This window comes from Pipistrellus kuhlii, unplaced genomic scaffold (assembly GCF_014108245.1).
Source record: "Pipistrellus kuhlii isolate mPipKuh1 unplaced genomic scaffold, mPipKuh1.p scaffold_m20_p_10, whole genome shotgun sequence".
Classification (NCBI taxonomy): Eukaryota; Metazoa; Chordata; class Mammalia; order Chiroptera; family Vespertilionidae; genus Pipistrellus; species Pipistrellus kuhlii.
The window spans coordinates 18,369,985-18,397,935 of NW_023425405.1; the positions used below are offsets into that span (position 1 = coordinate 18,369,985).

Below are 27,951 nucleotides of genomic sequence, written 5' to 3' on the forward strand. Positions count from 1 at the left end.
ACTCTCAATTGAGTTATTCTTATGTCTCTATTAAAGTTCAAAGAACAATTTCAGTATTTCCATAACAACCTAGAAGAAAACAGGTAGAGAAATAGATCTGTCAATCTCTCTTCCCTCCCACTGCTCCTCCCCCTGGCCCTCCTTTCTTTGATTAAACAGGCCCTAGGACACCTGTTCAAAAGTGTTGTGAACCACTCACTCCTAGAAATCTGAAGTCCTTGGCTCTCCAAGATGGACCTCTCTGTAGTAGATCATCGGATACCTCTAAGTGATGGAAACAGCATTCCTATCATTGGACTTGGTACCTACCCAAACCCTAAATTGGTAAATTTATCTTTCTTTCTGTATTGTTATGTTGGTTTGTTTTTTTTAATAAGAAACTTTTCTAAAGTATAATCTGTAATTCATTTTGAATAGATCTCATTGATTCACTTTTTGTAATAATGAAAGCAACCTCGAAGGGCTATTGTTTGGCTGAATGAGTATTGAGCCAAACATTAAACTAAATCAATTTGTGTTTTAAAATGATCTTAGATCAGAGAATGGGACCTTTCTGCTTTCTTTACTAAAATTCAGCTGGGTACTTCTTATTTTATTGATCTCAAGCACATGAAATTACTGAGTTTATGGCCTGTGATTTTTTAAGTTCATATTTGAGTACTTTTAGTTCAGTCTAAAATGCATCTCTGTAGCAATATGTTTACAAATACATCTCCTAGGGCAAAGGAAACTATGGAGGAAATAAACAAATAAGACTATATCAAAATAAGCTTCTGCACAACAAAAGTAACCATTAACAAAATGAAAAGGGAGCCCACAGTATGAGAGAACATTCTCACCAACACTTGCTGATTTTTTAAATTTATTCAACTCTGGTTTTAATTTGCACTTCCTTTAAACTCTACATCAGATTAATTTTTCGTTATTTTTATTAGACATTTGGAGATCTTTTGCAAAGTGGCTGTGTCTTCCATGCATGTTTCTTTATTGGATTCCTCTTCTCTTATTTCTATAACAGATTTTTTTAATATCTGCATATGAGTTCTTTGTCAGTTATATGTAGGTGAAAATATCTCTTCCACTTACCTTTTCACTCTTTTAATTGTATCTTCTGATGAACAGAGATTCCCAATTTTAATGTGCTCACATTTAGTGCCCTTTAATTTACCATTAGTACTTTCTGTGGCTTGTTTAAGCGATCCTTCTCTACCCAAGTATTAAATTGGGAAATCTAGGAACAGCCTCTGAGAAGGAAATTCGCTCTCAGGGACCATACCTGTGAGGGTGTGTGCAGTGGGGACAGTTGCTCAGCAATGCCTCAGGGAGTACAAGAATGGGAATGGTACCACAGAGTTGTGCTGAGTTCAGGTAAGAGCATCAGGCCTTTATACCCTGTGTCATCCACAGAGGAAACCAGATGTGAGTAATGAGCAGCCAACACTTCTGACGACTGGGGACATGCGGTTCATTATAATATGTTCTATGTTCTATCCCTGCTATCAATTGCACCTACTGTTTTTATATGCTAAGTTCACCTCTGGGAACAGCTCTTCTAGAATTCTGATTTGTCTGTTTCCTGGGAAAATTTTAAGAGGTAGGTTAGTAGGATGAATACAGCCCTTGCCACTAACGCTGTCTTCAATTGTAACTTCTACTTATTGTCTTCCTCCCAGAATACCCATTCTAAGTTTCCTGTACCCTTAGCCAATATCTCTGCTAGTCTGGGTGACTTATCTAGTATTATAATCCTCATCCCTGAGTTGTCTGAATCCCTAGTCAACTACCCTCTCAAGTCAGGGAAGGTAGGGGAGGGTGAGGGTAAGGGGGAGAAATCAACCAAAGGACTTATATGCATGAATATAAGCCTAACCAATGGACACAGACAACGGGGGAGGGGGATGTTTGGGGGGGGAAAGTGAGGACATGAGCGGGGGAATGAGGGAGGGTGATGGGGGAATAAGGACACATATGTAATCCCTTAATCAATAAAGAAAAAAAAGAAAGTTCATCCTTAAAGACTTGCTCATTTCTCAAGTGGAGGAAGGGTGCTATTGGCCATTTTAGGAAACAGAACTCTATATTTTATTGAGATTGTTCTTAATTGTGAAATAAAATCTTTGCACTTTAAATTCTCCTATCATATCACTTATTTCAGTCTCCATAATAGTATTCTATTTTATCTTTCTGATTTTATTTTCTAAAATTTATTTTCTTAACAAAGCTGTTAGAATTTATATAGAATTCTCTAATGCTACATTTTAAAATTATAATGTTGATTATGTGCACATATCCAATTGGTTTATCCAGATTGGTTAGAGTTAGTAATCAATTAATAATTTAGTAATTATAGCTTACCCCATTGCTGCTTCTGCCATGTAAGGGTGAATATTGTTTTAAATATGTTTTTATTGAATTTAGAGAGAGAGGAAGAGAGAGGGAGAGAGGAACATAGATCAGTTGCCTCCAGGATGCACCCATGTCCTGGGTATGTGCCCTGACTGGGAATTGAACCAGTTTCTTTTGGTGCATGGGATGATACTCAAGCAACCGAGCCACTACAACCAGTGCAGGGAGAATATTTTATTTTAATTTTTATTGTCTAAAGTTTTATTTACGTCTCCTTTTTCCCCAATTGAACATGGGCAGTGAAAGTGGTCATCCCTGTCTTGTTCCTGTCTTAAGGGAAAATGGTTTTAGTTTTTTGCTATAAGGTTTTTATTATCTTGAGGTATGATCCCTCTATTCCCACTTTACTGAGAGTTTGTTTTTTTAAAAATATATATTTTATCGATTTTACACAGAAAGGAATTGAGAGGGACAGAGAGTTAGAAATGTCGATGAGAGAGAAACACCGACCAGCTGCCTCCCGCAGGGGGATGTGCCCGCAACCAAGGTACATGCCCTTGACCGGAATCGAACCCAGGACCTTTCAGTCCACAGGCCGACGCTCTATCCACTGAGCCAAACCAGTCCCGGCTACTGAGAGTTTTTATTAGAAAAGGATATAGGATTTTGTCAAATGCCTTTTCTGCATCAATTGTTATGATTATGTGATTGTTATCTTTTAATTTGTTTATGTGACATGTTTATTGATTTGTGGATATTGTACCAGCTTTGCATCCCTGGCATAAATCTCAATTGGTCATGGTGTGTGATCTTTCTAATGTAATGCTGGATCCAGTTTGTTAAAATTTTGTTGAGGATTTTAGCATCTGTGTTCATCAGGGACATTGGCCTGTAATTCTCTTTCTTTGTAGTGTCTTTATATGGTTTTGGGATTAGGGTAATACTGGCTTCATAGAAAGAGCTTGGAATTCTGCCTTCCTCTTGAAATTTTTGGAATAGTCTGGGAGGGATAGGTTTTAATTCTTCTATGAATATATGGTAAAACTCCCCCTGTGAAGCCATCCAGTTAAGAGCTTTCGTTTGCTGGAAGTATTTTTTATTACTGTTTCAATTTCATCAGTAGTTATCAGCCTATTCAGGTTTTTTTATTCTTCCTGATTGAGTTTTGGAAGCTTGTATTTTTCTAGGAATATATCCTTTTCATCGAAGTTGTCCAGTTTGTTGGAGTAGAGTTGTTCCTAGTTCTTTACAAATCTTTTGTATGTCTGTAGAGTCGGTTATTACTTCTCCTCTTTTATTTCTGATTTTGTTTATATCAGTCCTCTCTGTTTCTTGGTGAGCCTGGCTAGAGGTTCATCAATCTTGTTTGTCCTTTCAAAGAACGAGCTCTTGGTTTCATTGATCTTTGGTCTCTATGTTGTTTATTTCTGCTTTGAATTTCATTATTTTCTTTCTCTAGTTACTCTAGGATTTTCTTGTTGCTCTCTTTAAGTTGCAAGGTTAGATAATTTGTTACCCTATCTATCTATCTATCTATCTATCTATCTATCTATTAAGTAGGCCTGTAGAGCTATGAACTTTCCTGTCAGGACTGCTTTCACTGTGTCCCATTGATTTTGGATTGTTGTGTTTTCATTGTAATTTGTTTCCAGGATGCTTTTTTATTTCTTCTTTGATTTCTTTGGTAATCCAATCATTGTTTAAAAGCATGCTATTTAGCCTCTAAGTTAGGGGTGTCGAACTCAATCAGAGAAGGGGCCAAAATCTAAAATCCAACCTAAATTGCGGGCCGAATGGTTTACTGAACAGTCATAAACTGTCATTGTGATGGAAACGCAGCGGAGTGCAGTGATGACAGCGCGGTGCGGGCCACATTGCAAGGCCTGGCGGGACGGATTTGGCCTGCGGGCCTTGTGTTTGACACATGTGCTCTAAGTGTTTGATTTTCCCCCCCATCGTTTTTATTGTACTTGATGTCTAATTGTATGCCACTGTGATCTGAGAAGATGCTTGGTATGGTTTCTATCATCTTGAATTTGGAAAGACCTTTCCTGTGTCCTAATATGTCGTCTATCTTTGAAAAGGTCCCATGTTCACTGGAGAAGAATGTATATTCTCGCTTTGGGGTGAAATGTTCTGAAAGATATCAATTAAGTCCATCTGATCTAGTGAATCATTTAGGATTGCTGTTTCTTTGCGCCCTTGGTTGATATGAGCACACTCAGTGGCAGCTCTCAGAGGCAACTTAGAGCCGCCCCCTCAGAGGGGCCCACTTGCTGAAACCATGAGACTGGTGTCTGTGGGCAGGCAGGAAGGGAGGGGGAAGTCCCAGTTTCTGTTGTCGGGGCTGTGTTCCCTTGTTTCAATATGAGCGCACCCAGAGGGAGCTCACAGAGGTACCCGGGAGCCAGGTAGCGGGCTTAGGAGGCCCGCAAGCTGGAAACGCGCAACTTTGGTGTCGGAGGTCAGCAGCCAGGGAAGGGGAATTTCCACTTACTGTGCAGGATCCGTGCACCCTTGGAGATGGACATCCTAGGGTCTGCAGGTCTACAGGTCCGCAGGCAGGACAGCAGGACTTTGGCTGGTGTGGCTGCAGGGTCATGGATAGTATCCAAAGCCAGTGTTGCATGGTGATGCTGATGTTTTGGAAAGCTTGTATTTCCAAATACAAGCCACTCTCCTCTTCAAGATGGCCTGGGCTCCGCAGGCTGGAGCGTGTCTGCAGCAGTGGTAGGGGCTCCCTACCCAGGCGAACCTGGTCTGCAAGCTCTGATACTCCTGCTAGATTTAACTGTCCCTCACTGACTCACACACACACACACACACACACACACACACACACACACACACACTATATATCCACATACTCCCTTTTCACCCCCTCACTCACTCATACCCTCTCCCTCACCTCAGTCCTGCCAGCCACCGTCTTCTGTTCCTATTGTTTTTTGTCTTACTTCTTTTCTTCAGTATACTTATTTGATATTCATCCATGTTGCTGTGTATATCAATAGTTTATTCCTTTTTTAAAATATTTTATTGATTTTGTACAGAGAGGAAGGGAGAGAGATAGAGAGTTAGAAACATTGATGAGAGAGAGTCATCGATCAGCTGCCTCTTGCACACCCCCTACTGGGGATATGCCTGCAACCAAGGTACATGCCCTTGACCGGAATCGAACCCGGGACCTTTCAGTCCCCAAGCTGATGCTCTATCCATTGAGCCAAACCAGTTTCGGCAATAGTTAATTCCTTTTTACTACCTGATAGTATTCCATTCTGTGGCTATATCTCAGTTTATTCACCCAACCTTTGATTTATAACTGAGCCGTGTCAATGAATTGTGCCATCCTATAGCATGGATGCCATGAAAACTCTTGTCACTGGTAGCATTGATCAAATCACATTTCTGAAACCACAAAGCTATGGGCAGACCTGGGATGGGTGGAGTCTCACACTGAGGATGGAATACTCCCTAGAGGTCAGTTTCTCCAGCCTCTAGATACTATCTTCCAATCACAACAGCATGGAACTGGGAATTTGTCATTATCACTCTATAGCAGTGTCCTGATTAATACCTATTAAACTAAATGAAAGACTCATTCCTTTTCTGACAAACTTCAAACCCTTTATTACAGACCGTTAAAGGGAGATGTAGAGCAGCAGTGAAGCTCGCCATTGATGTTGGGTACCAGAATGAGGACGAAGTGGGGGAGGCCATCAGAGAGAAGATAGCAGAAGGAAGGGTGAAGAGAGAGGATATTTTCTACTGTGGAAAGGTGAGAGCTTCCCTTCACCCTCCATCCCCTCATATTAATGATGGACCAGATGTCACTTTTCTCTGCCCAAGAATGTTGGACTCATGAAGAGGAGTGAATTTTCAACCGCCAAATGCCTTACTCTTACCAAGATGTTAGGGACTAATAAGCCCCTTGAAGTGGGCTTTGGGCAAAGCTCTTTCTTCATACTTGGGCACAGGTTTAAAACAATATGCAAAGAACCAAGTCTATAGAGCAAAAATTAGGGAAGTGAAGGGAAAGGAGAAAATGGTTCATATTACAGAAGCATTTGTTAAAGGTTTCTTTAAATGAGCCGCCTTCTTTTGTGCCTATTTGTTCATAAATAACTTTTTTTAATTAAATCTTTATTGTTGAAAGTATTACATATGTCCCCCATTGAGCCCTTCTAGCACATCTCCAACACCCACCCCAGGTCTTCACCATCCTATTGTCTGTGTCCATGGAAAAAAAACAAATACACACACACACACACACAAATAGAAGTTCTTTGGTTTATCTCTTCCCACCCACCCTCTGTTATTCAACAGTCTGTTCAATGCTTCTATGTCTCTGGATCTACTTTGTTCATCAGTTTATTTTGTTCATTAAATTCCACTTATGAGTGAGATCATGTGCTACTTGTCTTTCTCTGATTGACTTATTTTGCGTAGCATAATATGCTAAAAGTCCCTCCATGCTTTCTCAAAAAGTAAGAGTTCCTTTTTTCTGGTGCATAGTATCTATCTATATATATAAAAGCCTAAGCAACTGACTGATTGACCAGTAGCTATGATACGCATTGACCCCTAGGGGCAGATGCTCAACACAGGGGCTGTCCCCTGTGGTCGGTGTGCTCCCACAGTGGGAGTGCTACTCAGCTGAGCACTAGGCGCCAGACACTGGGCTCATGGATGGTGAGCACTGCTGTAGTGGCACAAGCCTCTCCCAATTGGGAGTGACTGGGTGTGAGCCCACAGCAGGCACAGCGGAGCTGGGAGGCAGGAGCAGCAGGTGGCACTGACTGCCAGTTTCAGCCTAATCCCTGGAGGCCATGCCAAGGGACCCCACCAGTGCACAAGTCCTTGCACCAGGCCTCTAATTCCATGATATAAATGTACCACAGCTTTTTTATCCACTCATCTACTAATAGACACTGGAGCTTTTTCCAGACCTTAGCTTTTATAAATTATGCTATGAGCATATGGGTGCATATATTCTTTCTGGTTAGTGTTTCAGGTTTCTTAGGATATACATTCCTAGAAGTGGAACCACTGGGTCAAGAGGCAGTTCCATATTAAATTTTTTGAGGAAACTCCATAATGTTTCCCATAATGACTGCACCAGTCTACAGTCTCACCAGCAGTGTACTAGGGTTCCCTTTTCTCCACATCCTCACCATCACGTGTCATTTGTTGATTTACTGATAATAGCCATTCTGACAAGTGTGAGGTGGTACCTCATTGTTGTTTTAATTTGGATCTTTCTGATGATCAGTGACTTTGAGCACCTTTCCATATGTCTCTTGGCCATGTGTATATCCACTTTGGAAAGTGTCTATTTAGGTCCTTTGCCCATGTTTTAATTGGGTTGTTTTTCTTCCTTTTGTTAAGTTGTATGACTTCCTTATATATTGTTTTCTGTTGTTTTTTTTAAATATATTTTTATTGATTTTCAGAAAGAAAGGGAAAGAGAGAGATAGAAACATCAATGATGAGAGAGAATCATTAGTGGGCTGCCTCCTGCATGACCCCTACTGGGGATCGAGTATGCAACCTTGGCATGTACCCTTAACTGAAATTGAACCTGGGACCCTTCAGTCTGCAGGCCAACAATTTATACACTGAGCCAAACCAGCTTGGGCTCCTTATCTATTTTGAATATTAACCCTTTGTAAGATATATCATTGCTAAATATTGTGGGCTCCCTTTTCATTTTATTGATAGTTTTAGCCAACCTCTGAGGTCCTTCCCCACCCAACCGCACCTGGGGCAGCACCAAGACTCAAAGGGTATCTGCAGAGTGAGTGGGGTTCCTCCAGCAGATGGGGGGTCCCTTGGCATGGCCTGTAGGAATCGAGCCAAAACTGGCAGTCTGACAACCCTTGAGAGGTCCCAGAGTGTAAGAGGGCACTCTGCAAAGTTGCTGTTGCTTGGCAGCTCCTGTGTTGAGCATCTGCCCCCTGGTGGTCATTGTGTGTCATAGCTACTGGTTGGACAGTCAAACAATCGCATACATATATATTTTTGTCTTTTATCATAGAGCACTAATTCTTTATTGAGCTATAATTCACGTACCAAAAGTTCACCATTTTGAATAAGTAATTATTTGGATATTCACAAAAATTGCATGACCATAACCACTACCTAATTTCAGAATATTTTCATTACTCTAAAAAAAATAATAATAAACAAACAAAACAAAAAACATCCCATGCCCACTAGCAATCACTTCTATTTATCCCTTTCCTCAAGTCAATTGTGAACATTATCTACTTTCTGTCTCTATCATTTTCCTATTTTGGACATTTCATACAAATGGAATCATACAATAAGTGGCCTTTTTAGTCTAGCTTCTTTCATTTATTGTAGTATAATATTTTTAGGTCCATCCAAGTTGTAACATGTATCTTTTCATGGCCAAATAGTATCCCATTGTACGGATATACTACCCTTTGTTTAGATCACTACCTTGTGAGCAATTTAAACTTCCAGTGTTATATACAACTATCCATTGAAGAGCATTCAGAAAGATAAAGCATCACAATTAAAATGAAAGCCCATGGGAATAAAGAATGTATATATACAGGCAGCTTTGAAAGAATATAGCTGTAGAACTTTAGAGAACTTATAATACAATACTCCTGAGGAACCTAAAGAAAAAAAGATACTGCTGATTTCACCCCCTCCCCAGATCTCCCTTCCTCCCAGCTCCCCACTCAGTCTCTTTCCAAGTTCCCTGGGGATTTTCAATTCCCCAAATCACCAGCCACTTATGGGTTATGACTCCGAGGGGGCCACCTGGAACCACTGTCCTATATATCAACCTGAAGCTTTTCACTTTATTATAGCTTTACAATTCTGCTGCCTAAAGATTTTATTGTTACAGTCTCTCGGTAGGGTAAAACTTTAAACCTTAAGGGGGTGCTCTCCAAATATTTCCACTTGAATTCGTATTCTGAGGATCTACACCAAAGCAGCCTGCCCAAAGCCAGAAAGACTTCTGAAAACTTTGACTTAAGATTTTTTAAACTTCTACATTATCTCCATAATTTATCCTTGCTTGTTTCATGCAAGAATGAGGTTTTTAATAACCACCAAGAAAAATGAACCCCAACATTTTCTTCGGGTAAACATTTAAACCTGCTGCAATATCTATCATGTTGGAAAGAGCACACTGAATTAAATCAACTATTTCATTAAGTTAGTATGAATTAACATTTACAAAATACTTAAACAGTACCTATTATTAAGCTAGTACTATATGTTTTTTAATTAAAAAATATATATATATATATATATATATATACACACAAAACACAGAATTTTCACCTGCATGGGGTGGCAGCAATAACACCAATGGGGCCTACAGTAACAATAAAAAACATTTTCTCACTATGCTCTCCACTTGAAGTTTTCTCTTGTCTGAGCTTTCAAGGCTAAACAAAATAAAATTATTGCCTGACATAATAAAAAAAAAAAAGATAAAGATCACATGTTACTAATTTTGCTTAACCTTACTTGTGACAAAAAGGGTATAACTTTTTCCCCCACAGAAATACTTCAGCAAATTTGATGCTTCAAGAAGATGTACTAATTTATCCTGAGATGCTTACTAACCTTCAGCAACCTATACTATACAGACTTTAAAGGAACACATGCTTCTACTTGACAATTCAAGCCTTATTCTTTCATTATCTAACTCTTTCAAGAATGAATAATTTCTTTTTCCTTTAAGCTATCTAAGTTTATCTTACTAACTTTATTTTTTTTCCAGCCTTATCTATATATATAAAAGCCTAATAAGAAAATTGTCCCCTCAGAAGTTCAATCAAGACCACCAGGGGGCAGTGCAGAATTAAGGGAGGCTCCAGCCAGCAGCCAGCAGCAAGGGAAAGGAAGGCCCTGGCTAGCAGCCAGAAGGCCCTGATCTCTGGCCAGGCCTAGGGACCCTGCCCATACACGAATTTCATACACCAGGCCTCTACTTAAGATATAATTGACATATAACATTATGTGAATTTGTGTACAACATGTTCATTTGAAACACTTATAGATTTCAAAATGATTATCAACATAATGTTAGCTAACACCTCCATCTCTTCACATCGTTATCATTCCTTTTTTTGTGGTGAGAAAAGACTTAAGACCTACTCTCTTAGAAACTTTAAAGTATACAATGCAGCCGAAACTGGTTTGGCTCAGCAGGAGAGCGACGGTCCGACCAAAAGGTCCCAGGTTCGATTCCGGTCAAGGGCATGTATGCTGGTTGCAGGCACATCCCCAGTAGGGGGTGTGCAGGAGGCGGCTGGTTGATGTTTCTCTCTCATCAACATTTCTAACTCTCTATCTCTCTCCCTTCCTCTCTGTAAAAAAATCAATAAAATATATTTTAAAAATAAATAAATAAATAAATAAATAAACAAATAAATAAATAAAGTATACAATGCAGTATTATTAACCTCAAATACCATGTTTTACATTAGCTCCCCAGAACTTACTCATCTCATAAATATAAGTTTATACCCTTTGACCAACATCACCCCATTTTCATTCATGGTTAGCTGTCTAATTGTTGGCCTTGTTGTGGGAAAAGGCTGAGGTCTTATACCCTGCCATTTCAGTGACATTATCATTTCAAACAGACATCTAGTAACTTCTTAGTAAGAACTGACAAAATTTCCCCAGGGTCTGAGTATAACCAAATGAGAACAAAAGAGGAAATCTAAATCTTTGCAATAATTTAAAACTTTTATTAGTGTACGTTATCGACTATACTAGAGGCCCGGTGTACAAAATTTGTGTACTCAGGAGGAGGGGTTTGCCAGCCTGGCTTGTGCCCTCTCACAGTGTGGTAGCCCCATGCTCTATCTCCCCAAAAAGGTAGGCTCTGCTGACCCATCCAGTGTTCCTCAATGCAATGCCCCAAAGAGATAGGTCAGAGCCAGAGGTCCCACCCTTGGCATCACCACATGGAGCCATGGGACCCGCCTCTGCATCATGCCCACAGTGTCACATCCCTGCCCACCCACGTGCACCCGCTGTGCACACAGCCTGCTGCTGATGGATTGTTATAGTGTGATGGCATGAGGGCATGACAACCACATATGCTTTTATTAGTATAGATTCCCTATGCTATGCTTTACTTCCCATTACTATTCTGTAACTACAAATCCAATTTGTATTTCTTAACCCCCTAATGTTTTTCACACACATCCTCAACTCTTCTCCCATTTGGCAACCATCCAAATGGTCTCTGCATCTGTGAGTCTATTTCTATTGCTGCTTGTTCATTTATTTTGTTTTCTAGATTACACATATAAGTGAAACCACATGACATTTGCCTTTCTCTTTTTGTCTTATGTCACTCAGCACAGTATCCTGTATCCCGTAAATCCACCCAGGCTGTTGCTAATAACAAGATTTCATTATATATATATATATATATATATATATATATATATATATATATATATATATATTTTTTTTTTTTTTTTTTTTTTTTTTTAACAGAAAGGGAGAAGGATAGTTAGATACATCGAAGAGAGAGAGACATCTACACACTTCTTACTGGGGATGTGCATGCAACCAAGGTACATGCCCTTGACTGGAATCAAACCTGGGACCCCTCAGTCTGTAGGCCAATCCACTGAGCCAAACAGGTTAGGGCTAGATATCATTCTTTTTAATGACTCAGTCATATTCCATTGCATATATGCACTACTTCCTTATCCACTCACCTACTGATGGGCACTTGGGTTACTTCCATATCTTTGCTATTGTAAATAATTCTGCAATGAACATATGGATACGTATTCTGGTATTATATTCATTTATAAAATATATTTTTTATTGATTTCAGGACAGAAGAGGGAGAGATAAAACATCAATGATGATAGAGAATCACTGATCAGCTGCCTCCTGAACAACCCTCATTGGAGATTGAGCCTGCAACCCGAATATGTGCCCTTGAGTGGAATCATGACCTTTCAGTCCTCAGGCTGACACTCTATCCACTAAGCCAAACCAGCTAAGGCAATTCTGGTATTATAGTCTGATAAAGTTATACTATGGGTGTCAAGAGTTTTATCAGCCCTAGCTGGTTTGGCTCAGTGGATAGAGCGTTGGCCTGCAGAATGAAAGGTCCCAGGTTTGATTCTGGTCAACGGCATGTACCTTGGTTGCGGGCACATCCACAGTGGGAGGTGTGCAGGAGGCAGTTGATTGATGTTTCTAACTCTCTATCCCTCTCTCTTCCTCTCTGTAAAAAATCAATTAAATATATTTTTAAAAAGCGTTATATCAGCTTATCCTATACTCAGATGAAACTTCAGCATAAACATTTTTATGCAATAAAATGAATGAAGGCCTTATAAAGAATAAAGAGCTGCACTCTTTTATTTTAAAGAGAATGGATGTCATTAAATAACCCCTTTTTATTCTTTCAGCTGTGGGCTACGCATTTTGACCCAGAGAGAGTCCGCACATGCCTGCAGAAGACATCCAGCTCCTCCACCTAGATTATGTTGATCTTTACATCATTGAAATTCCCATGGCTCTTAAGGTGAGTTCAGACACCTAAAGGTCTTGTTGGCCTCCGCTCTTTGTCAGCCACGAGCCAGCAGCCATGTGCACGGAGCTAGTTCATTACTTAGCACCACAGAATGTTATCATTTTGTTACTGTAAGTCAGGCAGCACTGACCTAGCCTAACAAATGCCCAGAAAGACTATGTGTAGCAGACTCAGGCTTGGATCCCATGTTTCTTGATTCCTAATCCAAATGCACTTTTTATTATAGCACATCTTTACAATTGTAGTTTAAATTCTCTCCATTAAGTGAGAAGAGATCAACCAAAGATATGCATAACCCATGGTCATTGACAGTAGAGTGGTGAAGGCCTAGGTGGGGTGGGCTAGAAGAGCTCAATAGGGGACATATGTAATACTTTCAACAATAAAGATTTTTAAAAACTGGGGGGGGGGGGGGGGGATAAATAAATAAATAAATAAATTCTCTCCATCAAACCATCAAGTAGTCCCCAAACAGCAGTCCGTATTGTACCTGTCCAGCATCCGGACACACCTCTCTTCCCACTCACATAGTCATTAAAATGTTCTGCATGAAGTAATGCAAAATAATGTAGACAACTGAAAACTTACTCACCTTCCACCCTGCAAAGGAGTTAAATAACCCCAAGAATGGTCAGGTGTTTGGGGGATCAGCAACATGATCATGGTGATAGCTCTTCCTCTAGCTCAAATGCACTTCTTCCTTAAACTTTCTCAATCTATAGACTCTGTGTTAATTTAACCACCAACAACACATCCCATATACACTGCTGAAGAGAAGTAACTGCTTTAAAATATCTCTGAGGAAAGGAGAGACTGAAAATGAAACTGGTCACTTGTGTGTGAGGCAAACCAGATCTTGCTGCTCAGAAGAACAAGGACTTTCTGCCATTGAGGTGGCCAGATTTCCTTTACACAAGCAACCTGCTGCCCTTGTTCTGTTCTCTGGAAGCTTTTTCCGTGATGACTGTTCTCTGTGGTCACATCCAAGAGGGACTTGGGGAAAGATTCCCCTTTTGCATTCTACTTCATGTATCAATAGATAGGAGTTTGCGGGCTTCACAATGGCCTTGATTAATCAAAGGCTTTCAATGGCCAGTTTGGGATTTCATGGACAGACAATATCCCTTAAAATTTTGCTTAGCTTTCAGTAAATTCACATTCAGTCAGCTCCATTAAAGAATAATTAATATCCCTTTCCCTTCCTCTCTGCAAAAAAATCAATAAACTACATTTTAAAAAATTGATGTTAGAATTCCAAGGAATATCTAATTCTACAATGACTGGATCCAGAAGTTCAAACTATGTGTCTACACACTGGCCCTTTCTCAAATTTGGGCACCGCTGCCTGGATCCCAGGCACTGAGGGAGCAGGGTGGGATGCCCAGCCACTGTTGCTGGCACTACCCACTCACCTCCACATCCCGCTGTGGTCCCACTCTCATTGGGTCTCAGCAGGGCCAGCAGCGCCTCCACTGCTGCCAGCTACTAGCGACATACCACCAACACCCACATGTACTGCACCGCCCCCTAATTGTCAGCGCACATCATAAAAAGTGGTAGAATTCCCAGTCAAGGGGACAATTTACACATTAGGCTTTTATTATACAGGATATAAATAATTAAACTTGAATTGCTTTTCCAGAGCTAGGGTATATTGGCATAAAGACAATTCAAATTCCATCATTTCAATCCCTAGATATAAATAAAATTAATTACACTTGTTTTTGTTTTACTTTTCAGCCTGGAGATGAAATTTTTCCTAGAGATAAGAAAGGCAACTGGTTATATAACAATTCAAATCTGTGTGCTACTTGGGAGGTAAGTTCAAGTGGGTCTTATTCTTTTCTTTTAAAAGACTACATTTTTGAATTGTGACCTGATTACTCCTGTTTGATTTAGGAAGACATGCAGCCTTTACTCTCCCATTCCAACTCTGAGGTCTGGGAATACACTCTAATGAGTACAGCATTGCTTTCTAATGGGTGTCCCCCTCTAGGTAACAGTTGAAGACCTAAGGGTGGAGTTGTTTTGAGGGGTGAGGAGGCAGATACTAGCTTTCTGATCCCTGGGGCTCTCTACCCAAGAGACAATATACTCACTCCTGATGTCATCGACCTGAGTAGATTTGGTGTCTAGTGTTTCCCTCTAAGGGTCCGCCTGACAGGTTAGCCAGTATCCTCAGGAGAAAATAAGCTCATTGCTCAAAATAACAAGGTATTTATTTCACAAGGAAACAACATATATCAATTACAGGTCCCAATATACACAGAACAGAGAACCAAGAACTTTTAAATTAGCCAATTAATATATTAAAGGAGATAAGAAAATATATTAGCAATGTGAAGTAAGAAAACATTTTTTAAAAGCAAGCATTAATAATTAGAAAAAATGAAACACAATGCAATAGATGGGATAAATGTGAAATGGATATAAAGAAAAAGGGATCAAATTGAAAGGTCAGCCGAAACTGATTTGCCTCAGTGGATAGAGCGTCGATCTATGGACTGAAAGGTCCCAGGTTTGATTCTGGTCAAGGGCATATACCTTGGTTGCAGGCACATCCTGATAGGGGATATGCAGGAGGCAGCTGGTTGATGTTTCTCTCTCATCGATGTTTCTAGCTCTCTGTCCCTCTCCTTTCCTCTCTGTAAAAAATCAATTAAAAAAAATTTTTTTTTAAATGGAAAGGTCAGAATGAGGAAATCTCCCAATATGAAGTAGGAAAAGACAAGAAAAAAATTAAATTAAATATGAAAGAAAAGCTAGGAGATGTACAGTACTTAGAATTTTCAGTACTCACACAATAGAAAAAAACAAGAAAAAAAGGAAAAGAAATAATATTTAAAGGGGGAAAAAACAAAACAGAGATATTGAATGAGTATAGATTACCAAAGATGAAAGAGAAGGAAACCCACACCTAGACACAATATAGAGAAACTGAAGAAAATGAAAATGTTAATGCTTCCAGAATATAGCAAACAAGTCAATAAAGGGGACAAACTGGAATAATAAAAAATAATCCAAGAGAAGGCAGGAAAAGAAAAATAGGAGGTAAATGAATAGATGAGGAAACAAATACCAAGATGAAATACTTAAATTCAGTGTATCTATAATCATAGTATAGATATATAATTGAAACAATGCAGTTAAAAGGCAGAGGTCTGAATGGGCAAAAAGCAAAACTCCACTATATGTTATATATAAGAAACCCATTTTAAATAAAAATGTTTATACAGCCGAAACTGGTTTGGCTCAATGAATAGAGCGTTGGCTTGGGGACTGAAAGGTCCCGGGTTCGATTCCGGTCAAGGGCATGTACCTTGGTTGTGGGCATATCCCCAGTAAGGGGTGTGCAAGAGGCAGCTGATCGATGACTCTATCTCATCGATGTTTCTAACTCTCTATCTCTCTCCCTTCCTCTCTGTACAAAATCAATAAAATATATTTTAAAATAAATAAATAAATAAATAAATAAATAAATAAAAAAGTTTATTCAAACATGTTTAAAGTCAAAAGTCTAAAAAAATTATAGGACAAGGAAAAATATACTATGCTAACAGTAATAAAAAGAAAGCTGGAGTAGCTATTTTAATATCAACAAACATTCCAGAGGCTCTTTATTCCCTCTCTCTTCCTCTCTGTAAAAAATCAATTATATATATATATATATATATATATATATATATATATATATGAAGAATTAAGCACATCTAAACATAAAGACATGTGAAAAGTTAGGCTAAGCCTAATTTCACATTAAAATTTAAAGGGGGGGAGGAGGAATCTTATCAGTCTAATACTTAGAAAAAGTTATTTAATACTAGAGGTCCAGTGTACAAAATTTATGCACAGGTAGGATCCCTATGCCTGGCCGGAGATCATGGCCAATCAGGGGCTTCTGGCTGCCAGTCAGGGCCTTCCTTTGTTCCACGCCGCCCTCTGGTGGTCAGCATACATATCGAGTGGTCCAACTCCAGGTCAGTCAAACTCCCAAGGGGACAATTTGCATATTAGCCTTTTATTATATAAGATCAGACAACATAGTTTTTTATTTTATTCTTTAATCCTCACCCAAAGACATGTTTATTTTTATTTATTGATTGATTGATTTCAGAGAGAGGAAGGGAGAGAGAAAGATAGAAACATCAATGATGAGACAGAATCATCCATCAGCTCCTCCTGTATGCCCCTAAGGGGACCAGGCCACAACCTGGGAATGTGCACTGACTGGGAATAGAACTGCGATCTCCTGGTTCATAGATCAATACTCAACCACTGAGCCATACAGGCTCAAATATGTGCCCAATAAAATATCTACAAATATATGAAACAAAAATCATATGAAAACATTTTAAAGTAGAGCCTGACAAAGCTCAGTGGTTGAGTATGAACCAAGAGGTCAAGGTTTGATTCCACTCAAGGCCCACGCCCGGATTGCCATCTTGATCTCCAGTGGTGTACTGGGAGGTTCAGGAGGCAGCTAATCAATGATTCTCATCTTTGGTGTTTCTTTCTCCCTCTCTTTCCCTATAAAATCAATAAAAAATATTTTTAACATTTTTTAAAATAGAATACACAAAGACATTGATAAATTCACTGTTATAGTGGGAGATTATTGTCATATTTTTTTAAAATTACTAAGAAGACATGAAAAGCTTACGTATGTATGAGAGAGAGTGAGAGACAGACAGAAAAGAGATTTGCATCCCAAAACAGCAGAATATACATTTTCAGACATCCAAGACACTTATGAAAATTGATTAGGTACCGTGTCATAAAGACAGACTCAACAAATTTCAAGAAATAAGATCATTATAAACAAATAAACAAGCCGAAATCGGTTTGGCTCAGTGGTAGAGCGTCGGTCTGCGGACTGAAGGGTCCCAGGTTCGATTCCGGTCAAGGGCATGTACCTTGGTTGCGGACACAACCCCAGTAGGGGATGTGCAAGAGGCAGCTGGTCGATGTTACTCTCTCATCGACATTTCTAGCTCTCTATCTCTCTACCTTCCTCTCTGTAAAAAATCAATAAAATATATTTTAAAATAAATTAATGAATAAATAAATAAATAAATAATATTTTTTTAAAAACAAATAAACAAAAAAGAAATAAGATTATTATATATATTACAGGGGAAAGATATGGTATATAATATACCTCAATCAAATAATTCCTATTTGTGTTCACCCTACATTTTTTTCTTCACAGAATGACTATTAACATACCCAGGGTTTTTCCTTTTTAAAGAATTTATACTAATGCTCTAAACATTCATTCTTGCTTGTTTTGAGGCTTCTTTCTTGATTCAATGGCATTTACTCTACAGGCTTTGGAAGCTTGCAAAGATGATGGCTTGGTGAAATCTCTTGGTGTATCTGATTTTAACCGCAGACAGCTGGAGCTAATACTGAACAAACCAGGACTCAAATATAAGCCAGTCTGCAACCAGGTACAGTCTGACAAGAGGGTGGGATGTGGCAAGGAATTTCAAGAGTTACTTAACATAAAGAACCATGGGTTAGGTTCAGAAAGTTTTGTGCTCACTCTACAAAAAGATGCTGGACAAGTCTTTTAAATTCTCTCAACTTATGTATCTTAAAAAATAAAAAAATAAAGATTTGAAAGCTTAAATCCAAACCAAAGAACCCAAAAAAAATTGTTTGAAAAAAAATAATGATGGGTACAAGAACTGTCAGATATTAAGACAATTGAAATAGAAGAGATTAAAAATGGTTGCAGAGTAGGTGGATGCTATATAGACCCACTTCTAGGACCAAACTGGAATTACAACTAAATTACAAAGAAAAACCATCCTGAGTAATCAACTGAAGACTAGTTGGAGAGAACCCTGATAGCCAAGCATGGAAAATGGAGACCACATAGAGACTGGTAGGAAGGATAGAGATGTGAAAGGGCTGGATGGGCTCTAAGAGACAACAGATGAAGTTCTGGAGATATATCTCACCTATGGTAGGTTCCCACTAAGAACTCTGGGGTCTCAGCAGATTGCTGTCTGCTAGCCAGAGATGGCTGGAAATGCAGGCACCCTCTTAAAGGGCCAATGCACAAAATTTAACATTCAGCCGCTCACCTTGGGCTCTAGCAGAGGAAGAGCAGAATGGACTGGAGCTCTGTGAGCAGAAGCTAGATTAGGGGGCTCTGGATAAGCTCAGAAGGCAGACACCCCAGTTGCCTGTGCTGAGTCATTCCCTCACCCTGCATAGGTCATCTTTCTCAGGCAGACCTTTGCTATTCAGGTGGTTTTTGATCAGGGTAGGAGGGTGAGGGGGGGAGAGAGACAGTTGACCCACTCTATTGAAAAATCTTTTGCTCCAACCTGTGGAGTTTCTGAGGCCCATTAAGAGACTGAGAATACCCTTAGCCAGTTTTGCTCGTGGATTGAAGGGTCCCAGATTTAATTAATTCAAGAGGACATGTCTGGGTTTTGGACTCAGTCCCCATTAGGGGACATGCAGGAGGCAGCTGATCAGTGGTTCTCTCTCATCATTGATGTTTCTATACAGTGGTTCTCAATCTTTCCAATGGTCTTAGGTGACCCTGCTAGCAGTTCTCAACCACTGCTGTAGAGCCTAAGACCATCAGAAAAGACACATATTTATACAATACATTACAATTCATAACAATAGCAAAATTACAGTTATAAAGTAGCAACAAAAATAATTTTATGGTTGGGGGTCACCACAGCATGAGGAACTGTATTAAAGGGTTGTGGCATCAGAAAGGTTGAGAACCACTGATCTATAGGAAGAACCAATTGCTCTAATTGCCCAGTTGATAAACTCTTGTCACACCTGTGTATGATTGCCTAAGGACTATTCAAGACTAAATCCAGTTAGTCTCAGGCAGAGATGGGTCTCTGGAGGGTTTGTAACTTAACCTGATCTAATTAATCAAAAACAGCATTCGACACTGTCCTTCTCTAGAGATTGGGAATCATAGCAGATCTACCTAACACATAGTCATAAACCCAAACAAGTAGCAATAATGGGTAGACAAAAAACAAACCCCAAATAAAAGAACAAGAGAATTTTCCAGAAGAGAAAAATGAAACAAGAAATTTATCTGATATATAATTCAAAATAATGATAGTAAAGATGCTCAACATCATGAGAAAAGATATAGTAACTATGGAAAAAGAATAGTCAGAGATCAAAAATGACCTAGCACTAATAAAAAAACACATTGGAAGGAATACACAGCAGATTAGAGGAAGCTGAAGACTGGATCAGTGAGTTAGAAGACAGGACAGAAAAAATCACAGAGAACAAAAAAAATTAAAAAGACAAGAAGACAGCTGAGCTGTGGGACAACATGAAATGGGAAAATATTTGCATAATAAGTGTACCAGAAGTGTCCTAATCCCATGGTCGGCAAACTGCAGCTCGTGAGCCACATGCGGCTCTTTGGCCCCTTAGTATGGCTCTTCCACAAAATACCACAGCCTGGGTGAGTCTATTTTGAAGAAGTGGCATTTGAAGAATTTTAAGTTTAAAAAATTTGACTCTCAAAAGAAATTTCAATCATTGTATTCTTGATATTTGGCTCTGTTGACTAATGAGTCTGCCGACCACTGCCCTAATCTGTTGTCATAGGAATGTTGATCAGCTTCACAAATATATCCAACCAGGGAGGCAAAACATGTTGGAAGATCACAGTCTGAGTCTATTCATGTGTTGTAGGGTGTCTGGAAGCAAAGCATAGCAATACTGTAGCGATGGCTTACCAGTACTGCAGTCCTTCTAAAGCGCCATCCTCAACAGTTTGCAGCATCCACAGTGATGCTCCCAGAGATTCTGCCTCTGTCCTCTCTGTATACTTATTGGTTTCAATGTTGAATGTAAAAAAATAAGTAGAACTCTCATCCAAGAAGTAAAATTCATCTTTAAATTAGTTTCATACATGTTCTTCCTCTTGTGAAACTATTTTTAGACGTTTGATAGCTAGAGACAGAGGGCTTCTATGAGATGTCACTTCTACTTATGAAGACTAATCTAAGCATTCAGAGTGTTTGTTGTGGAAATTGTATTTTTTAGGATGTTTATTATAAATGAGTCTGTTCATTTCAAGTTTGAAACTATGATAAGGGACACAAAATTGAATTTTACCCTCAATTATTTTATAACAGATGGTGCCCTTACTAACATTGTTGTATAATTAACTTCACCAGTATATAAACAATGTAAGTCTCCTTGTTAGAAAAAAAATATTTAGAATTTGTCTCACTATCCATAATACTTTAAAATGAAGTTTATTTCAGTATTTTTTTAAAAAAACTACAGAAAATTGCATTCATCTACAAGGCCTTAATTTTGTGCTCTGCTCTCCAATGCAACCACATAGGTGGAGTGCCATCCATATTTCACCCAGAGGAAACTCCTAGAATTTTGCCAAAAACATGACATTGTCATTGTTGCATATAGCCCTTTGGAGATCTCTAAGCATCCAGGCTGGTAAGTAATACTCTATGTCTCTGTAGAGTATGAGGCTAATGTGAATTATTTTATTGAAATGATTCTATTGGGCTGTGTAATCTTAAGAAACTTACTTAACCTCTTCAGGTCATTCTCCATATATCCAAACTGAGTTAATAAAACCTTCCTCACTTAGATGTTATAAGAATTGATTATACTATTCAATATATGTATAAAATTACTTAACAGTGCCTAAAACACAGAAACGCTCCATAAATGTTAGTTTAGGTATTATTTGGTAGAGTCTCTATGGCCTATCTTCTGAAATTTTAGAATTTTTTTTTAATCTCTGTATTCAATGGCAACACTTCTACTGTGATGTGTACCACAGACCAAAGTGGAAATTTTTCTACTCTAATATTTGTACCTCTACTTCTTCCACTTGGGGCTTCCTGCCTTCTCACATATGCCTTTTTTCTGCCCAGCCCTCTCTATAAGACACATCAAAACATATTTACTTTCTCAAAAAGGCATCAATATAAATTTTCCTCTCTTGATCTTCTCACACTAAGAACAACTCTTCATTGAGGACTCTGTAATCACAGAAATTGCTTACAAATTACCTGAAATGTCCTGGTAAGTTACCAGCCAAATGGGAAGACAGAGGAGGAGGAGTGATTAACCACTGCTTCTCATTGACCTTCTCATTCATGTTTTTATTTTTTTAAGAGTGACTACATATTCCGAACTTTTGTTAAATGATGAACTTTTAAACTCATTGGGGAAAAAATACAACAAGACTGCAGCTCAGGTTGCTTTATGTTTCAACATCCAGCGAGGGATAGTTGTCATTCCTAAAAGCTTTAACCCTAAAAGGATCAAAGAAAACTTTCAGGTAAGAGAACTGCTTCTGAAAATGTAAAAAGTAGGGTATTTTTTATTTAAAGAATTTTCTGTTTAGACTAGTAAGAAACTTGTAATACCTTCATATTTTATTTTATACCAGCTCTCTGACCCACTCTGTCCATATCTGCATTTAATTTTAGCCGAACTTCAGACAAACGCTAGCACTTCAGGAAGTGCTTTGCTGATTGTACAGTACAGGAATACTTCAGAAATATTACAGGTACACCATTCTAGACCACCATAATAAAGTGTGAATTGCAATAAATTAACACAATGTTTTGCTTTCCCAATATAAAGAAAAGTTTTGTTTACCCTATACTGCAGTCTATTAAGTAGCATTATGTCTAAAAAATGTACACAGTTTAATTTAAAAATACTTTATTGCTAAAAAAATGTTAACCAGCATTCAAGACTCAGTAAGATGCAATCTTTTTGCTGGTGAAGGTCTTGACTCAAGGCTGATGGGCTGCTGGCGGTTGCTGAAGGTTGGGGTGGCTATGTTAATATCCCATATTGGTTAACTCTTCCTTTTATAAACAATTTCTCTGTCACATGTGATACTGTTTGATAGCATTTTTACCCACAGACCTTCTTTCAAACTTGGAGTTAATCCTCTCAGGCCCTCCTGTATCAAGTAACTTTATGTAATAGTCTAAATCCTTTGTTTTCAGTCCAACAATATTGATAGCATATTCACCAGGAGTAGGTTTCATCACAAGAAACTACTTTCTTTGCTCATCCATAAAAAGCAACTCCTCATTCATTCAAGTTTTATCATAAGATTGCAGCAATTCAGTCACATCTGGGGACTTCTGATTCTATTTCTCTTGCTATTTCCACCACATCTGTGATAACTTCCTCCACTGAAGTCTTAAACTCCTCCAAGTTATCAATGAGGGTTGGAATCAATTTCTTCCAAACTCATGTTAATGTTGATATTCCAACCTCTTCTCATGAATCAGGAATATTCTTAATGTCATCTAGAATGTGAATCCTTTCCAGGTTTTCGATTTACTTTGCACAGATCCATCAGAAGAATCCCTACCTATGGCATCTATAGCCTTATGAAACTTATTTCTTAAATAATAAGATTTGAAAGCCAAAATTACCCATGGACCCATAAGCTGCAGAATGGATGTTGTGTTAGCACACCTGAAAACATTAATCTCATTGTACATCTCCATCAGAGTTCTTGAATGCCTGGGTACATTGTCATATTTTGAAATAAATTATTGTTTTTCTGAACAGTAGATGTCAACAGTGGGCTCAAAACATTCAGCAAATCATGTTGTCATCCCAGATTTGTTTTTGCAGAGTAGATTTAGCATAATTCTTAAAATTCTAGTTTTTCAGAATGATAAACGACCATTTGCTTCAACTTAAGGTCACCAGCTGCATTAATCCTTAAGTAGAGAATCATCCCTAGTCTAATGCCTGAGTTAGGTCATGTGATAAACAGCCCTACTAGATGGTGGAAGGGAAGTTCGTAAAAGGGAAAAAAAAAGAGAGAGATTCTGTTATTAGCCAAGAGAAGAAAGGATGCTAGGCAGTAATATCAACTACTGACAGTATTTTAACACTTACCCAAATACCTCACAGTAAAAAGTCATTGACACTCTTTTCAGCTATCTTAAAAGTGAGAGTCACTGCAAGACTAATGTGTAGGCTCATCAAAAAAAAATTTTAAATAACAACTACAAGTTTCCCCTTGCTGGTTTGGCTCAATGGATAGAGCGTCAGCCTGGGAACTGAAAGGTCCCAGGTTCAATTCTGGTCAAGAATTTGATACACGGCTCTGGTCAGGGGCACATGCGGGAGGCAACCAATCGATGTGTCTCTCTGACATCGATTATTTTCTCTCCCTCTCACCCCCCCCCCTCCTTTCCACTCTCTCTAAAATTCAATGGAACAATATCCTCGGATGAGGATTAATAAAAACAAAAAAAAACCTACAAATGTTGAGGTATCTGAAACAAAAATGTTCATGGATTCAAATTTTACTGTTCATCCCCACCAGTGTGACTCATTGATTAAGCATCAACCTATGAATCAGAAGGTCACAATTTGATTCTGGTCAGGGCACATGCCTGGGTTGCGGGCTCAATCACCACTATCGAGCATGCAGGAGGCAGCCAGTCAAGAAGTCTCTTTCATCATTGAATTTCTCTACTTCCCCCTTCCTTTCTCTTTGAAATCAATAAAAATAAAAATATTTTTAAAATATATTTATTGATTTTATTTATTTATTTATTTTTTTTTACAGAGAGGAAGGGAAAGGGATTGGGAGCTAGAAACATCGATGAGAGAGAAACATCAACTAGCTGCCTCCTGCACATCCCCTACCGGGGATGTGCCCACAATCAATACATGCCCTTGACCAGAATTGAACCTGGACCCTTCAGTCCACAGACCAATGCTCTATCCACTGAGCCAAACCAGTTTCAGCAATAAAAATATTTTTAAATGATGAGAGAAGTGATTAAAACAAACCAAAAAAAAAAGTTTTTTGAAAGTACAAAAGCAAATTTAGAAATAATGGAATATTTTTAAGTGCACACAGGCTCTAGTCTAAAATCAAAAGTTCAGCATCTTGCCCTAACCAGTTTGGCTCAGTGGATTCAAGAGTCCCAGGTTTTATTCAGGTCAAGGGCATGTACGTTGGTTGCAGGCACATCCCCAGTGAGAGGTGGACAGAAGGCAATTGGTTGATGTTTCTCTCTCATCAATGTTTCTAACTCTCTCTCCTTCTCCCTTCCTCCCTGTAAAAAATCAATAAAATATATATATTTTTAAAAGTTCAGCATCTTATCCAGAAAAAATAAGAAGTCTTCAGATGTCCTGAACATACATTATTTCACAGCATTTGGAATTTCTTGTAAGATGTCTCCAGCAGAATTATCTTAAGACAAATTGCAGAAGAGAATTCCTGTTCCAGTTCCATTAGGTGGATCCCCAATGTTAGTCCAACTCTTAGACATTTTCAGAGATGTTTGTAAATCTTAGAACGTTTCCAATTGCTGGTCTCACTCTGTGATCCCAAGCTTGACCCATTTTCTGTCATTTTAAATATCTGTCTTTCATTTCTGTTATTTCAGATCTTTAACTTTTCTCTCACTAAAGAAGAAATGAAGAGCATCAAAACCTTGAATAAAAATCTCCGCTTAGTGGATCTCCACATGTGAGTTCTGGGGGATCCTTAATCAGGTTGCACCCAGTGGTATTGGATTGAAAAGCATCACCAATGGGGCTCTTATGAACCTGGACCTCTGTCCACAGAAAGCTTAAGACTAAAAGCCACTGGGCAGCATATTCTGAATATTAAATCGATCTGGGTAAATTACATTCATTCTAGAAGTCCCTGCAAATCTACATTTTTATTTAAAAGAAGATTTCTGGCATTTATATTACATCCCATGACAGGTTAAGGCATAGCAGGCTAAAGACCTTAAGAAGAACTTAGTCATAGTGTACAATTAATAATACAATTCAAATTATTCCACTTGCACCACAATTATTCAAACACCATATGTATTTCTTCCTAAAAATCAAAGTGATGTATGAATCATCAACAAAAAAATACTTCCTGGGACAGAGACATGGGAGTTTAGTAGAAAGAGCATCAAGTTTTATTTTATTTTATTTTATTTTATTTATTATTTTATTTTATTATTTATTTTATTTTATTATTATTTATTTTATTTTATTTTATTTTATTTTATTTTATTTTATTTTACTTTACTTTATTTTATTTTATTTTACTTACTAGAGGCCCAGTGCATGAAATTCATGCACAGGTGGGGAGAGGGAATCTCCTCAACCCAGCCTGCACCCTCTTCAATTCAGGACCCTTCGTGGGATGTCTGACTGCCTCTCGCAATCCAGGACCACTGGCTCCTAACTACTTGCTTGACTCCCTGCCTGCCTGCCTGCCTGATTGCCCCTAACTGCTCCCCTATTAGCCTGATCAACCCTAACTGCTCCCCTGCTGGCCTGTTCACCCCTAACCGCCTCTGCCTTGGCCTGCACGCAGGACCAATATAAGGCCCTGACCCAGCTTCTGCTCCATCTTTCTTCTGATTTCCTGCCTATGTCCCACTCCCCGCCTGCTCTCACTCACTGGACTCCTCACACCCTTAGAGGCCACATACTACTCTGAACCCAGGCAGTTTCACACTCTGTTCTATCTCACATGTTACCATCACCAGTTAATAATAATTTATTATTAATTTATATTTTAATTTTTTAATTAAATCTTTATTGTTGAAAGTATTACATATATCCCTTTTTTCCCAATAATTCCTTCCAGCCTGCCCTGACTCCTGCCCCAGGCCTTCACCACCCTATTGTCTGTGTCCACGTATATTTTAAGTGAAAGCTCATAGCACTTGTAGAGAACTGAGTCTTAAATGTGCACCACACACACACACACACACACACACACACACACACACACACACGCTCGCGCGCGCGCGCGCGCGCGCGCGCGCGCACTCATACTCCAATCCTTTTACACCATTGCTATTTAAGAGGTAGGTTCATCATCATCACTGTCATCATAATAGCAGAAACTTTCTTTGCTGGTCATCACCTTCTAGATCTCAAACTATCAACTCTCAGGAGGCCTAATTGGAAGGGCGAGGAAGCACTGTTCAGAGAAGAGGGTGACCTTGACTGGTGACAGCTGTGAAGAGAAGTCCTATGTCGCTCATTGACACAGGAGGCAGCCTCTATCAGGTCAGCAGGAGGGAGGGAGGAGTTGGAAAGAGGCAGGCTTCCCTCACCTCCTGTGTTTTTGTTCTGAGCAAAATGTTGGTGTAGAAGCAGCCAGCCCCCTCCATGCCCAAACACACACTGAAACCCAGGTGCTCTCCAGAGCTCCAGTAAAAGTACTGGCTTAATGGAAAGTGGGAGGAGGCGGGTAAGAAACCTAAGGAATGATTCAGAGAGAGAGGGAGTGGTCGGTGAAATTGTCAGAAGATGCTAGTAACACATACAGCTGTGTGGCTTTGGAATGAAAGGTTTTCCCTTGTTTTGGCAGGTGGTCTGATCATCCTGAATACCCATTCCATGAAGAATACTGACTTCAGAGAGCTCTGCACGTATTTTCCGTGTGTGTGTACCACGGCCTTTGGCTGGTTGCTTCCCCCACATGAGGAAGTGAAAAGGGTTTTACAATCCTCAGATGAAGTGGTGATGGGCTTAACTTCTGTATAAGAGAAGTGACTTTGACTTAGCTATGTTGAAGAAGAAAAATGTTTACATCTATTGAAATAATAGTTTGGAATTAAATAATTAAATTGTCAGCAAAGCCATAATGATTTGGTGGTTGTTTGTCTCCATCATTTTTTATTCATTTTACCCAATTTCCTTTTCTATGGAATTCCTTTTGCAATTCTGTAGCCCTGTGTTTTTTCCATAGACCCCTTAATTTTAAAAATTCCCTCAACCTGCCTATTTCACCCCTAACTGCTGAAAACACAATAGCAACTTTAGACATGCTACAAACTTTGATCAAAAAATTGAAGAAAAACAAATAGACATTTTAATTACCTCACATTTCACCAGGGCTGTTCCCTCCTACACACACACACAGACCAAGAGCCATGTTTGTTCTTCTGGCTGAAACGACTTCTTTCTTTTTTTAATTTCTTTTTGAAATTTTTCAATTACAGTTGACATTCAATATTATTTTGTATTGG

At 38.8% G+C, this 27,951-nt stretch overlaps 1 pseudogene; it reads left to right on the plus strand.

Annotated features, from left to right (window-relative positions):
• Positions 1 to 231: 231 nt before the first annotated feature.
• LOC118713479 lies at positions 232 to 27,567 on the plus strand (annotated as a pseudogene).
• The last annotated feature ends 384 nt before the right edge of the window (positions 27,568 to 27,951 follow it).